We start from the raw sequence: 12,692 nt of genomic DNA, 5'->3' as shown, positions 1-12,692 counted from the left end.
AGTTGAATTTATTATCAAGCTGTAATCCCAAGAATTTAAACACTGTACACTTCTTCTATCTGCTTGTCATCATATGTTAGACACATACACATGGGACACCCCTTACAAGTTCTGAACTCCATGAAGTGTGTTTTTGCAAAGTTTAGTGACAAAGAATTGTCTAGGAACCAGTGATAATGTTCACAAATATTTTATTGGCCAATCTTTCTACACTTAATTTGCTATTTATTGCAACATTTGTATCATTGGCAAACAAAACACACTTGGCATCTCGTAATGTCACTGATGAAAGGCCATTGATATACACGGGAAAAAGTAAGGGCCCTAAGATGGAACCTTGTGGGACCCCACATGTAATTAGTTTCTGGTTGGAAGATGCCTGATAGCTTAATACATGTCTCTTTCCTAATAACACCCTTTGCTTCCTGCCAGAGATATAAGATTTGAACCATTTTGCAGCATTTCCTGTTACACCATAATATTCTAATTTACTTAAAAGGATATTGTAATTTACACAGTCAGATGCCATTGACAGATCACAAAATATACCAGTTGCCTGCAATTTTTTGTCTGATGAATTAAGTACATTTTCACTGTAAGTGTAGATATCCTTCTCAATATCAGAACCCTTTAAAAATCCGAACTGCAATTTTGACAGTATGTTATTTGTGATAAGATGGTTATAAAGCCAACTGTATATTATCTTTTCTAAAATTTTCACTATGGAAGTTACTTGAAATGCTGGTCTGAGGTATCCCATGGCAGCATCTGCAGAACCTGACAACCCCCATCTTTTCAGTAATACTTATAAAATGTTGGTTAAATAGTTTTGCAACACTATACACATCTGTCACCAATGTATTATTCACTCTTAATGCTATTTGCCCCTCTTTATGTCTGATTCTACCATCTCCTCCTTCACTATATTCCACATTGTCTTATATATGCTTTGGCGTCCATATTACAGTCTTTAATATTTTGTGCTATAGCATCAACATCATATCTGTTTCAGATTGACAGATACAATTTTCTTTTTCTTTTACAGCATACCACTATTCTTTGAGTAATCTATGGCTTTTTTTGTAGACTTTGCTCTAACCTTGATAAGTTTTGGGGGAAAACAATGTTCAAATAAGGTAAGCAATTTACTAGCAAACGTGTTATATTTTTCATTCATGCCATGAGCACTGTCAACATCACTCCAGTGAATGTCTCTGAGGAGTGTCCTAAAAGAATCAATTTTTGGATTATTGATGACCCTCTCGAGATCAAATTTAACAGATTTTATATCATGTTCAATATTAACACGTAACAGAAGAAACTGCATGTCATGGTCTGAGAGGCCATTGCCTACTGGTTTCACAATAAAATTTTGTTCATTGGACTTTTCTATAAAGATATTATCAATTGCTGTCTGTGAGCAATTGGCTACCCTTGTTGGGAACTTTACAGTGGAAATTACATTGGATGACAGTGTTACTAATTCGAATAAGCTCTTATTGGGAGAGTCTTTAAGGAAATCTACATTGAAATTACCAGCAACCACTATTTCTTTGCTTTTGGTTGTTAAATGGGTCAGTACAACCTCAAGGTAGTTTATGAATAGATTAGTCACCTGCCGGTGTCCGATATACACTTAATATTATGAAGGCTTTTTTATGAAATTCTACTTCTGTTGCACATGCTTCTATATGCTGCTCTACGCAAAATTTATGAATGTCTATGTTCTTAAATTTATGACACTTCCTGATGAATGTGGCAAGTACTCCTTTCTCCATTTCTGCTCTACGAAAGTGAGATGCTAACCTAAATCCTGTAACACTTAAAAGTTCTATACCAATGGTCACGGATGTTCAGAGAGGCAGATTACGTCAGCTGGGTTTGAGGACTCTAATTCATCTATGTAGATAATAAATTCATCAATTTTATTTCTCAGTTCTCGAATATTTTGATGCAATAAAGATAGTTGACATTTAACACTGATTGAGTTAAAATTGGATAGAGTTGAAATTTCTGATGATTGTTGAAAATTCTTAACCAACAGCTGTTTATGCTGATGTAATAAGCTAGAATTATGTTTTTTGGTTTCTTTCTCAAACTGAAGGTTTCTCTCAATCCTAACCTCTCTTAAAACTTGGTTGCTTTCTGTCCTCCCTGTCTTAAAACAGGGTCTTTTCTGAACCATACAACCCTGGTATTTTATCACTCATGACAGTGCCTCCCCCCTTTAACTTCCCTGCTATTTTCTCAACCAGTTTACCCTTCCCTTTCCTGTTGAGGTGAAAGCCATGGCTAGTATAATCCCACCTACTGAGAGAATCAACAGGAACCATACCAATGTGTGACAGTGCACCCAACATAAGCAGCCGTTCCAACTCCAAATTAACTCTCCTGACAGAAGAGTTCAAATGAGGTCGGTCATGGTGCTTTCACTTAGAAAGATTTTTGTTCCAAAGCGTGTTCAGTAGCACATTTTACTAATTACTTGGCACATAAATGCACCTCGAAGAATGGTTGTTTAAGATGTACAAGACAAACCCTTACAGCAGTGAGCTTCAAGAGAAGAGGAATTATTTATCCTCCATAAAAGTTACATAACAGGGAATTCGAGTGATTCTTCAACTGGGGTCAGAGCTCAAACTCCTGAGTTCAGCAATGTTATTGAAATATGTCTTTACAGGATTTATGAGTTGTGTTTTCTATAGTTTTTTTATAACAGAAATATAAAGTTTAGGATCTTTAACTACATAAAATCGGCAATTGAAAAATTTCACTGGCTGGATAAGAGAAATATGGAAAACATAGATTTTTTTTTATTTTAAATTGTCTTGCTAAATGCAAACTGTTATAGTTGCAGAACAATATACGAAGATTTAAGTCTCGCAAAATTCTTTCAAAACTTAAGGGACTAAAAAAATGTGTAGTTCATTTACATCGTGCTCAAGTATGAAATTATAAAAAAAAAACTTAGTTACAATGCACTAATAGATTTCACTGTTTTCCATTCATCACTCTACCCCACTTAGCTGAAAGGAAGTAACATGTTAAATCTGAGCAAAATAGTAGCATTTATAACAGCAGTAGATGTGCTGACAGCATATTGAAGATGTTTACAATCTCACATTTTTCTTGAAGATATAATTGTTCAGTGCATAGATGACATTCATTTACAACTTACTGTAATCGGATGCAAAATACGGTAGAGGTTAAGACTTTGCAGACCAAGCCCAAGCATAGCTCCGGCCACAACTCTGTGTTAAAAAGATCACACCTGATTGCAGGAAGGACCACAATTTTCTTGACACGCGAACCACTTATCACTCTAAAACTAGAATAATTTTGTATGAGAACAATGTACAGACATCTCATGACCTGTCCTGCCACGGACGTTGTCTTCTATTGCCAAATACTAGAATTATTTCAGAAAGAAACACTAGTGAACATAACTGCTGCTTTCGTGAATGGCTGAGCCATTACAATGTACTGATGTAATTTCGTATGCGTACTCGTTGGATTTCACAGTTTGCTTAATTCTGCTAAGCAATTGCTCAGAAACTCATTTCAACCTTCCCCCCCCCCCCTCCCCCCCCCGAGGATAATTAGACTTCCTGCAAAAATTATTTTAAAATTTGCAATTTATCAAATAAGTAAAGTAAACATGAACAATAAATCTTTAAGCTTGGTCCTTTTTTAGTGTATATTCCTCTTGAAGATATTCAACTACATATGTGCCAGTAACACTTTAAATAAGGGCATAAATGGCTGGATTCCTAGGCTCAACAGCCCAAAACATGGCTAGTCTCCCAAGTGTTAAGAAGGCGCATATAAATACTTACAAAGGAAGCAAAAACCATTTCTTTAACTTGTTTATTGTTTCAATGTGCACAATACATTGTCATTCTAATTTACCTAATCCGTATGCACACTATGCAAATGAAGTATTATGTCTGTAGTGACAGAGCATGATACCCAGTGGCACCCATGTTGCATTTACTACAGGAGCTTTGCTCAAATCATTTACTTGATTAGCAGATGTAATGAGGCTCCTACACCTGTTAGTGATCAGTTAAATTTTTATTTGATGCAGTCAGACAGGAGAGTTCAATGAAAAATGAACACAGTAAACAGACCAGTAGTGGGTACCTGTACACTTATTCCATCCACAACTGGGACACTGCAATACACTGGTGATTGCTTACATTCAGATACATTTATTCATAATGTTGTTAATGTCTGGTAAATACGAATCAGAGAGAAGGATTATGATAATAATGGCTAGTAATTAACAACTGTAAGCGAGCAAAGTTGGAAACATAACACTGTATTTGAATTTTCTACATGAGTTCGAACTCAAAACTAATCTATTTCTAACAATTAACCACTGTTTTTTTATAGCTGCATTGGTGCAATATGTGTTTAATTTTTGTGAGTATACAGACTACATTCAAAAAAAGTAAAGATTTTGAAAGCTTTCTAGTGTTATATATGCAAATGGAGATTTGTGTACCCCCCATAATCCAAATCAAATGAACTGCACAATAGAGAGTAAACATATATAGCATGGAGAGTGATGAGTGTGTAAACTCTGCGACTGCACATACCCAAAAAATTGCAAGAAATGGTTGTAGGCAATATTTTTCACTGATTTAATTTCCTTATTGTGTTGGCAATTATAAGTATTCTTATAGTAGAAATAAAATTTGTTTGTAGAATTAATGGAGCTAATCTGTGTTCATCAATGAAAAACTCTACAAAATTCCATAGAGAGAAACAAAGCTGACTTTGCTACAGTTGACTGGGGGGCGAATGTGCTTGGGTTGCAGCACTCTGGCTGAGCCAACTTCCGCTAGGCAGCAACAAACTTACCCCACACACCATGACATCTCACTGGAGACTTATATGTCAATGAATATCGCAATGTCGCTGGTGACATCTGTAGTCCGACAGAAAATCTATTTATGTGGTTGACTGTTTCGACACAAGAGCAGGCAATCTGTGTTTTACGTGATCTGGTGTGATGGCCAGATGCAACTGGAACCAAGGTGATGTAAATGTCCTGGGGATAGCTGCTGACTACACCAAACAACGTCACATTGAAACTATAAACACATCTAAATCTGAAGGCAAGGTCATCAATGAAGCACAACACTTAGAACCAAAAGCATGTTTATTAGCTGACGCCAACATACAGCCAGATTAGAACTGATCCCCTGAATGGTGAGTGCAGTTACTTATACAATTATTGAATATTCCAGGTACTCAAAAATTTAAAGTATTTCAAGAACCTTATGAGGGTACCGTTGTCAATACACTTACTATACAACACCTATTTTCAGTAGATGTCATATTGCTGGCCTTCTGGAAGCTTCCAGAATGTAACAATTCATGGCAACTGATGGGGAGTCCCCCCCCCCCCATTATATTACACACGCTTAGGGATGTGTGTGAGAAGCAGGGCAGTCTGGGACAAGTGGCCATTGACGACAGTCAGGGTGTGGTCCCAGGGTCAGTCAGTTTAGGATAATGTCAAGAAATATCTGCATGATTAAGATCCTGAGCAGTTCAGTGAATGGAGGGTGTCTAGATCTATAAGGTTTACTGCATACACAAAGATGATGTATTAATTCATACAGGCGTTCTCTGAATGCGCCAAAGGTATATTAATTTGTATTATGCTGCACTGATGTTACCTGAGACGGCAGTGGAAAAATTACAAACAATGTACCTTCAGATTTTTTATGGCACCTCCCTTGTTTTAATGCTTATAACATAGCCATCCGTTCTTGTCAGCTGTGGTGTACGGACATATATTTATTGTCTATGTGTTCAGAAACTAAAAAGTGGATAGCTCATGAAAGAAAAGTATTTTATTTCTACAGCTTCAAATACACCTTTTCCCCTCTATGCTCATCATAAACCAATTGCAGCAAATCTTCAGATGCTTAGGAATAATCCTCAAGGAGATGACTGCCACATCGTCATCTACATTGTCGTACTATGAGAGAGAAGAGGTAATTATTTATTAACAGGAAGAGAACTACTTTCAGGACTAATCATTTCGAGTTCATGTTGCAAAAGATTGAAAGCAGTTTCTATTACCACGCCCTGAATGGTGATTGCGGGGAGGGGGAGGGGTTGGGGGGTGGGGGTGGGGTGGGGGGGGGGAGAAGAAGAAGAAGAAGAAGAAGAAGAAGAAGAACTTTATCAATCAGTAAGCGCTGCTAAGTACAATACTATCTATCTTTTCTCTCGCCAAACTAATTATATTTTTATACAAGTGCCACATATATGATACACGAATCAGGGTGACAATCAATAAAACAAAGATGTTTCTCATTGCAGTATGATTTTATGAAATCTCAAACACCAACTTTCTCCTCAGCGCGAAAATATTTTGTTGGTTTGCTCCTACATAAGCAGAAATGATTATCATAATAAAATAAGATACATCAGAGCCTACATGGAAAGATTTAAGTGCTCATTTTCTCGCACACTGAGAGTGGAACGGTAGAGACATAGCTTGAAGCTGGTTCAATGAATCCTCTGGCAGGCATTTAACTGCAAATTGCAGAGTAATCGTGTAGATGCAGGTGGGTGAAATTGCCAACCCTCTTCTATTATTTGTCCATAGCCCAGAGACTTGTTAAATAACTAAGGGGCTGTTACCAACTTCCAGAAATGATAAATTTGAAATAATAAGTAACTCCTGTTAGTTGAGTTTTAGCAGACTACCTGCAGCATGGGTGTCACAGATGCTAACTGCTACATCAAATTGACGGCACCGGAGCTCGCAGCAATTTGCAGGAGCTACCCAGACATATATGCAATGGGACAGTGCACAGATCATTAACTATTCTTCAGGCATAAGAGTATAAGTCGCAACTGAAGGAACTCAACCACATTCTTCAAAAAGTTTCCATTTGCATATATGTGATCCAATGAAGAATAATAGGTCCTCTAACATTCTCAATACACACAAATGATTCATCAGCCAGGAGATCAGCAACACTACAAGACTGTTCACTGACGATGTTGTCTATGGGAAAGTATTGCTATAGGTTGATGCTAACTGCTACACCACACTGATGGCACCAGAGCTGATGGCAATTTGCAGGAGCTGCCCAGACATACACTATGTCATCAAAAGTATCTGGACACAACCAAAAACATACGTTTTTCATATTAGTTGCTGCCACCTACTGCCAGGTACACCATATCAGTGACCTCAGTAGTCATTAGACATTGTGAGAGAGCAGAACGGGGCACTCTGCAGAACTCGCGGTCTTCAAACGTGGTCAGGTGATTGGGTGTCACTTGTGTTATACGTCTGTATGCAAGATTTCCACACTCCTAAACATCCCTAGGTCCACTGTAATAGTGAAGTGGAAACGTGAAGGGGCACGTACAGCACAAAAGCGTACAGGCCGACCTCGTCTGTTGACCGACAGAGACCGTCGACAGCTGAAGAGGGTCCTAATGTGTAATAGGGAGACATCTATCCAGACTATCACACAGGAATACCAAACCACTTCAGGTTCCACTGAAAGTACTATAACAGTTAGGCAGAAAGTGAGAAAACTTGGATTTCGTGGTTGAACGGCTGCTCATAAGCCACACATCACGCCGATAAATGCCAAACGACACCAGCAGATCTAACCGATCAACATCGATACGTCTCCTCAGTGCGGCACTCAGTGTAGAATGGGCTGCCATTCCACAAGAAACCTTCCAGCACCAGATTGAATGTATGCCTGCGAGAGTGGAAGCTGTCATCAAGGCTAAGGGTGGGCCAATACCATATTGAATTCCAGCATTACCGACGGAGGGTGCCACGAACTTGTAAGTCATTTTCAGCCAGGTGTCCAGATACTTTTGATCACATAGTGTATATGCAATGGGACAGTGCAAAGATCATTTGCTATTCTTCAGGCATAAGGGTATAAGTCACATCTGGAGGAATTCAACCATATTTTTCGAAAAGTTTCCTTTTGTATATATGTGATCCAAGGAAAAGTAATAGGTCCTCTAACATTCTCAATACACATAAATGGTTCATCAGCTAGAAGATCAGCAACACTACAAGACTGTTCACTGACGATGTTGTCTACGGGAAAGTATTGCTATAGGTTGATTATAAGGAAGTGCAGAAAGACTTTAACATAATTTTCGTTCAGTGTAATGAATGGGGCAGATCTCTTTGTGTGTAAATGAAAGATAATACCTACAACAAAGAGAAAGAATTTATTACGGATTAGTGGTAAAATTTTTGAGCATGTCATATTTTATCAATATTTATGGGTAATACTATGAAACAATATGAAATAAGATGATCATGTAAAATCGGTATTAGATAAAACAACTGCAAGATTTAGATTTGTTGGAAGGGTAACACATCTGTAAAGGAAATCACATACTAGACACCAGTGTGACCAATTTCAAAGTAATGTTCCAGTGTTTGGAGACTATAAAGTAGTCATGGGCAGAGACAGTGACCACATTCAGGGAGAAGCTGCTAGGATCGGTATGGCCCATACAAAATTGTGACTGAAATGCTTGAGGATCTTAAATGGGAATCCTTGGAATAAAGAAAACAGTCCCTGGGTAATTTTTCCCTCGCTCAATACGTGCATGGATTGGGAAAGAAAATCAACATTTGTATGCATTACCCTCTGCCAAGTCTATACAGTGGCACACAGAGTATATACGTAGATCTAGAGGTTCGAGGAGGCGAATGGTATGCTAAACAGTGCAATCTGGGGCACAGTTTAAATTTGGCAGGAAGTTTCATCTCAATACATGTTCTGCTTCGCTATGGAAGGAATCCTCTAGTTTCAGCTAAGAGAATCTCCACAATATTCTTTCTGTCAGGAATGTTAGTACTGCATTCTATGTAGGAAAACTTCCCTGACATTTAGAAACTAAAAGAGAGGTACTGGCAAAAGTAAAGGTATGAGGATAGGTTGTGAGTCGTACCTGGTTAGTTCAGTCGGTAATAGTATTGCCTACAGAAGGCAAGGTTTAGGGTATGGCACACGATTTGAATATGACAAAGTTTCATAACAGTGCATAGTCCACTGTAGAGTAAAAGATTCATCCTTCAGTATGAAGAGGATTTACATAACTCCAATGAGCAGAAAGATGAAAAATCTGCATGGAACAGGGCATTAAAATCACATGGCATCGTTGCAGCAGATTCACCAGAGTAAATCTTCTAAAGAAACGGCACAAGTCAGTGCTTCATTCGGTTCACGAAGTTACTAATTAATCGTCAGATGATTAAAACCATGAGGCTTTGTGAGAACAGCCAGTGTGTTTGTTGTTTTAATTTGATGGCTCAAATGGCTCTGAGCACTATGGGAATTAACTTATAAGGTCATCAGTCCCCTAGAACTTAAAACTACTTAAACCTAACTAACCTAAGGACATCACACACATCCATACCCGAGACAGGATTTGAACCTGTGACCATAGAGGTCGCACAGTTCCAGACTGTAGAGCCTAGAACTGCTCGGCCACCCTGGCCGGCCTTTAATTTGATGATCACATTCACATATGGTACAGATAACACGAGTCTACAGGACTTTGTTGTCACAAGGCATTTATGAATTTTACAGGCTAGCACAGAATGGGCCTATTGAACATTTTATGCACAGCATGTGTGTTTGGAGTGTACAGGCACTCAACAGTGAGGTTATCAGCACCCTTACAATATTACAAGAAACAAATGTGGATAAAATGGCAAAAACTGTTATTGCACATTGTGGAGGAAACCTACAAAATGACACTCGTTCGCTCACTCCCAATTCAATAGTATTGAGTCACGCAATCTGTCTATCTCACACACCTGAAGACAACAGAGAATGGGTGAAAGGTGCTATACCTGGGATTAAAACATAAGTAAAATGATAGAGGAGCTAAAAGAAAGATAAGGGAAATATGACTGGCTGACCACTTATAAAAAACATGGGTGAGCCAGTCACCCTTACTAATGTATTAAAGGCACCTCCCTAAAATCTTAGGAAACATGTTTGACATATCTCAAGGTTGTAAAATGCTTACCACATTAGTTTGAAAGTCACTTAAAACAGAGGGCAGATCTGTCAGTAAATCTGCCGCTGCCCTCTGGCCTGAAAATAAAACACAGTCTAATAAAATATGGTGCACAATGATCTGTATGCCACAAGCACCACACGTTTGAGGATCCTCTCACCATAGCAAGAAGCCATGTGTCATAGGGCTGTGGTCTATGTGAAGCTAAGTAAGGAGGACATCGTCCTGCTTGCATGGCTGGTAGGTGGTATGCCATGGCTGCATTGTGGGCTTTACTAGATGGAGGTTATGTTCTGTCACTTCCAGCCATTTGTCTTCCCACTGAAGCATGACTCTGTACCTCAACAGTGAAACAATAGTGGGAGGTGGCACACTGAATTAACTGAGGACTGTGACACACCCCCTTGGCTGCTACATCTGCACATGAGCTCTGGTACCCAGCACAGAAACACCTCCTTCCTCAGCATGTGTAGCTGGAAGAGGGTGTCCTGGATATTCTGGACTACCTTATTTGCTGGGTACAAGCAGTGTGGAGTGTGAATGACACTCAGGAAATTGGAACAGACAAGGAATTTGTACTCACGGCACATTCATGCACTCCAGTGGCCACAAGATCATGAATAACTCCACACTGAAGACAGTAAACTTGTGTGTGGCAATTGGATCTTGAGGACATGGTCAGGGGGAACAACAGAGCAACCAACGGAGCCCCCTGTTTAGAGCCATCCTTAAATATAGCTACAGACTTGTGCTCAGACGAAATGTCATAAAATAAAGTACTAAAAACAAATGCAGGAGTGAAAACTCTGCTGCCCTACACTAAATCTAACATTACTCTGGGCCTCTGCAGTAACCAGGGTGGCAGGCAGTTAAAATTCTGCATTTGAGGTTGAACTTGCTGCACATCAAGTGACTCCAATTCACACTTTGTGCAGATCTCAAATGGCCTTGTTGCCCATGGACGATTGGTAAAGAGACATTCTGTAGCTGGATGAGCAACGGTATAGTAAGCTGGTAAATTGGGAGTAGCGAGGAACTTACATGCTTGCCGCATTATGAGGGGTTGCTGCCAGATGATAAGTGGCAGTTCATCAGCGCAGCACAGACACTGGGTATGGGGCTGGTCTCTTAAGCGCCCATGGCCAGCCTGATCCCCTCATGGTGTATAGTGTCAATGATCTTCAGGTAAGTAGGACTCACTGACCCATTCGCTGAGCACCCATAGTCCAGCCGCGATCGCATGAAGGCTATATAAAACTAGAACACACGTGCCCTGTCCACTCTCCAAGACCTGTGCCCACAACATCTCAAGATATTCACTGGCCTTTGGCCTTGCTTTCAGGTCCAATCAGGACAATTCTGAATCAAAAATGAGGCCCACAAACCTCACAGACTCTTCAAAGGGAGAATGATGTCCCAAATATGCAATTCAGATAAATTTCAAATATGATGAGAATGATTACAACGAACATACGCACACTTCTCTGCAGAAAACCCATCTTCACAGCCCACTCCTATAGCCTATGCACTGTACGTTGCAACTGATGAATTCCTGATGTGATACTGGAGGAGGAATAGAAAACTGTAAAATTATCCACAAATAAGGAGCACTGTACAGGACTCCTTACTGACGAGTTATGCTGTTTACGGCTATTGCAAAGAGGGTAACACTTAAAACACTGCCCTGAGGAACACTGTTCTCCTGTTCACAATGATCTGACATCAAACCACCAATTCGGGACCTAAAAATGTGCTTAGACATGAAGAATTGTATGAAGATGAGGAGGTGGCCACGGGTTCCCCATTGGTGGAGCTGCCACAGAATAGTGTGTCTTCAAGTAGTGTTTTACATCTTACTGATATCAAAGATTACATCAATACAGCATTGGTTAAAGTCTCCTCAATAACTGCCTCTAGCAGGGTCAAATTGTTGACAATGAGTCAAAATCGCCTGAATCCACAATGAGAGTGGCTAAGGAGTTGCTTGGTCTCTAACATCTGAGCTAGACAATGGTGAACCATTTGTTCTATGGTCTTTCCTGCAAAGCTTGTCAAGATGATGCTCCAGTAACTGCTGGGGCCATTCAGCCCTTCCCTGATTTGAGAAGTATTAAAACAGCCTCTCCCATGAGTTACGAATGGCCTGTCTGCCATATCAAATTGAAAGATTTGAGGAGGACTCCCTTTGATGCCGCTGGCAAATGTCAAAGGATGCTGTACTGGATTTGGTCGTGACTGGGTGCAGTATCACAAGCCTCAGACAGTGCTGAATCCAGTTCCACATGGATAAAGGGCAGTTGTAAGAGTCAGAGTTGTTGGAGCTGAAGTCCAACTCTCCCCTCTCCACAGTCACATGGTAGCAATAGAATGCCAATCCTTGTAGCCTTTGCAAAATGCTATGCCAACGTCTGAGTGATGTCTCCAGGCATTGCATGGAGACACCCATGTTTCAGCACTGCTACTGTTGGTAATCCACTGTATGTACCAGAAATCCTCCGCATGGTTCCCCACACTTTTGTACAATAAGTGGAATGGTTGAAAGAGTCCAGGAACTCTTGCCATGACATTTCCTTTCTCTCATTAATTACATGTCGACTGCTGGCTTTTGTGACTCGAAAGGCTATGGGGTTTTCCACCATTGG

General features: G+C 39.8%; 1 protein-coding gene across 1 annotated transcript in view; it reads right to left on the bottom strand.

Annotated features, from left to right (window-relative positions):
* LOC124790112 (serine/threonine-protein kinase PLK4) overlaps positions 1-12,692 on the bottom strand; it is a 227,624-nt gene that overhangs the window by 42,206 nt on the left and 172,726 nt on the right. The gene's annotated exons all lie outside the window — the stretch shown is intronic.

Source organism: Schistocerca piceifrons, chromosome 3 (assembly GCF_021461385.2).
Source record: "Schistocerca piceifrons isolate TAMUIC-IGC-003096 chromosome 3, iqSchPice1.1, whole genome shotgun sequence".
Lineage (NCBI taxonomy): Eukaryota > Metazoa > Arthropoda > Insecta > Orthoptera > Acrididae > Schistocerca > Schistocerca piceifrons.
The sequence above is the reverse complement of the archived record's forward strand: the minus strand, read 5'-3'. Positions and strand labels throughout refer to the sequence as shown.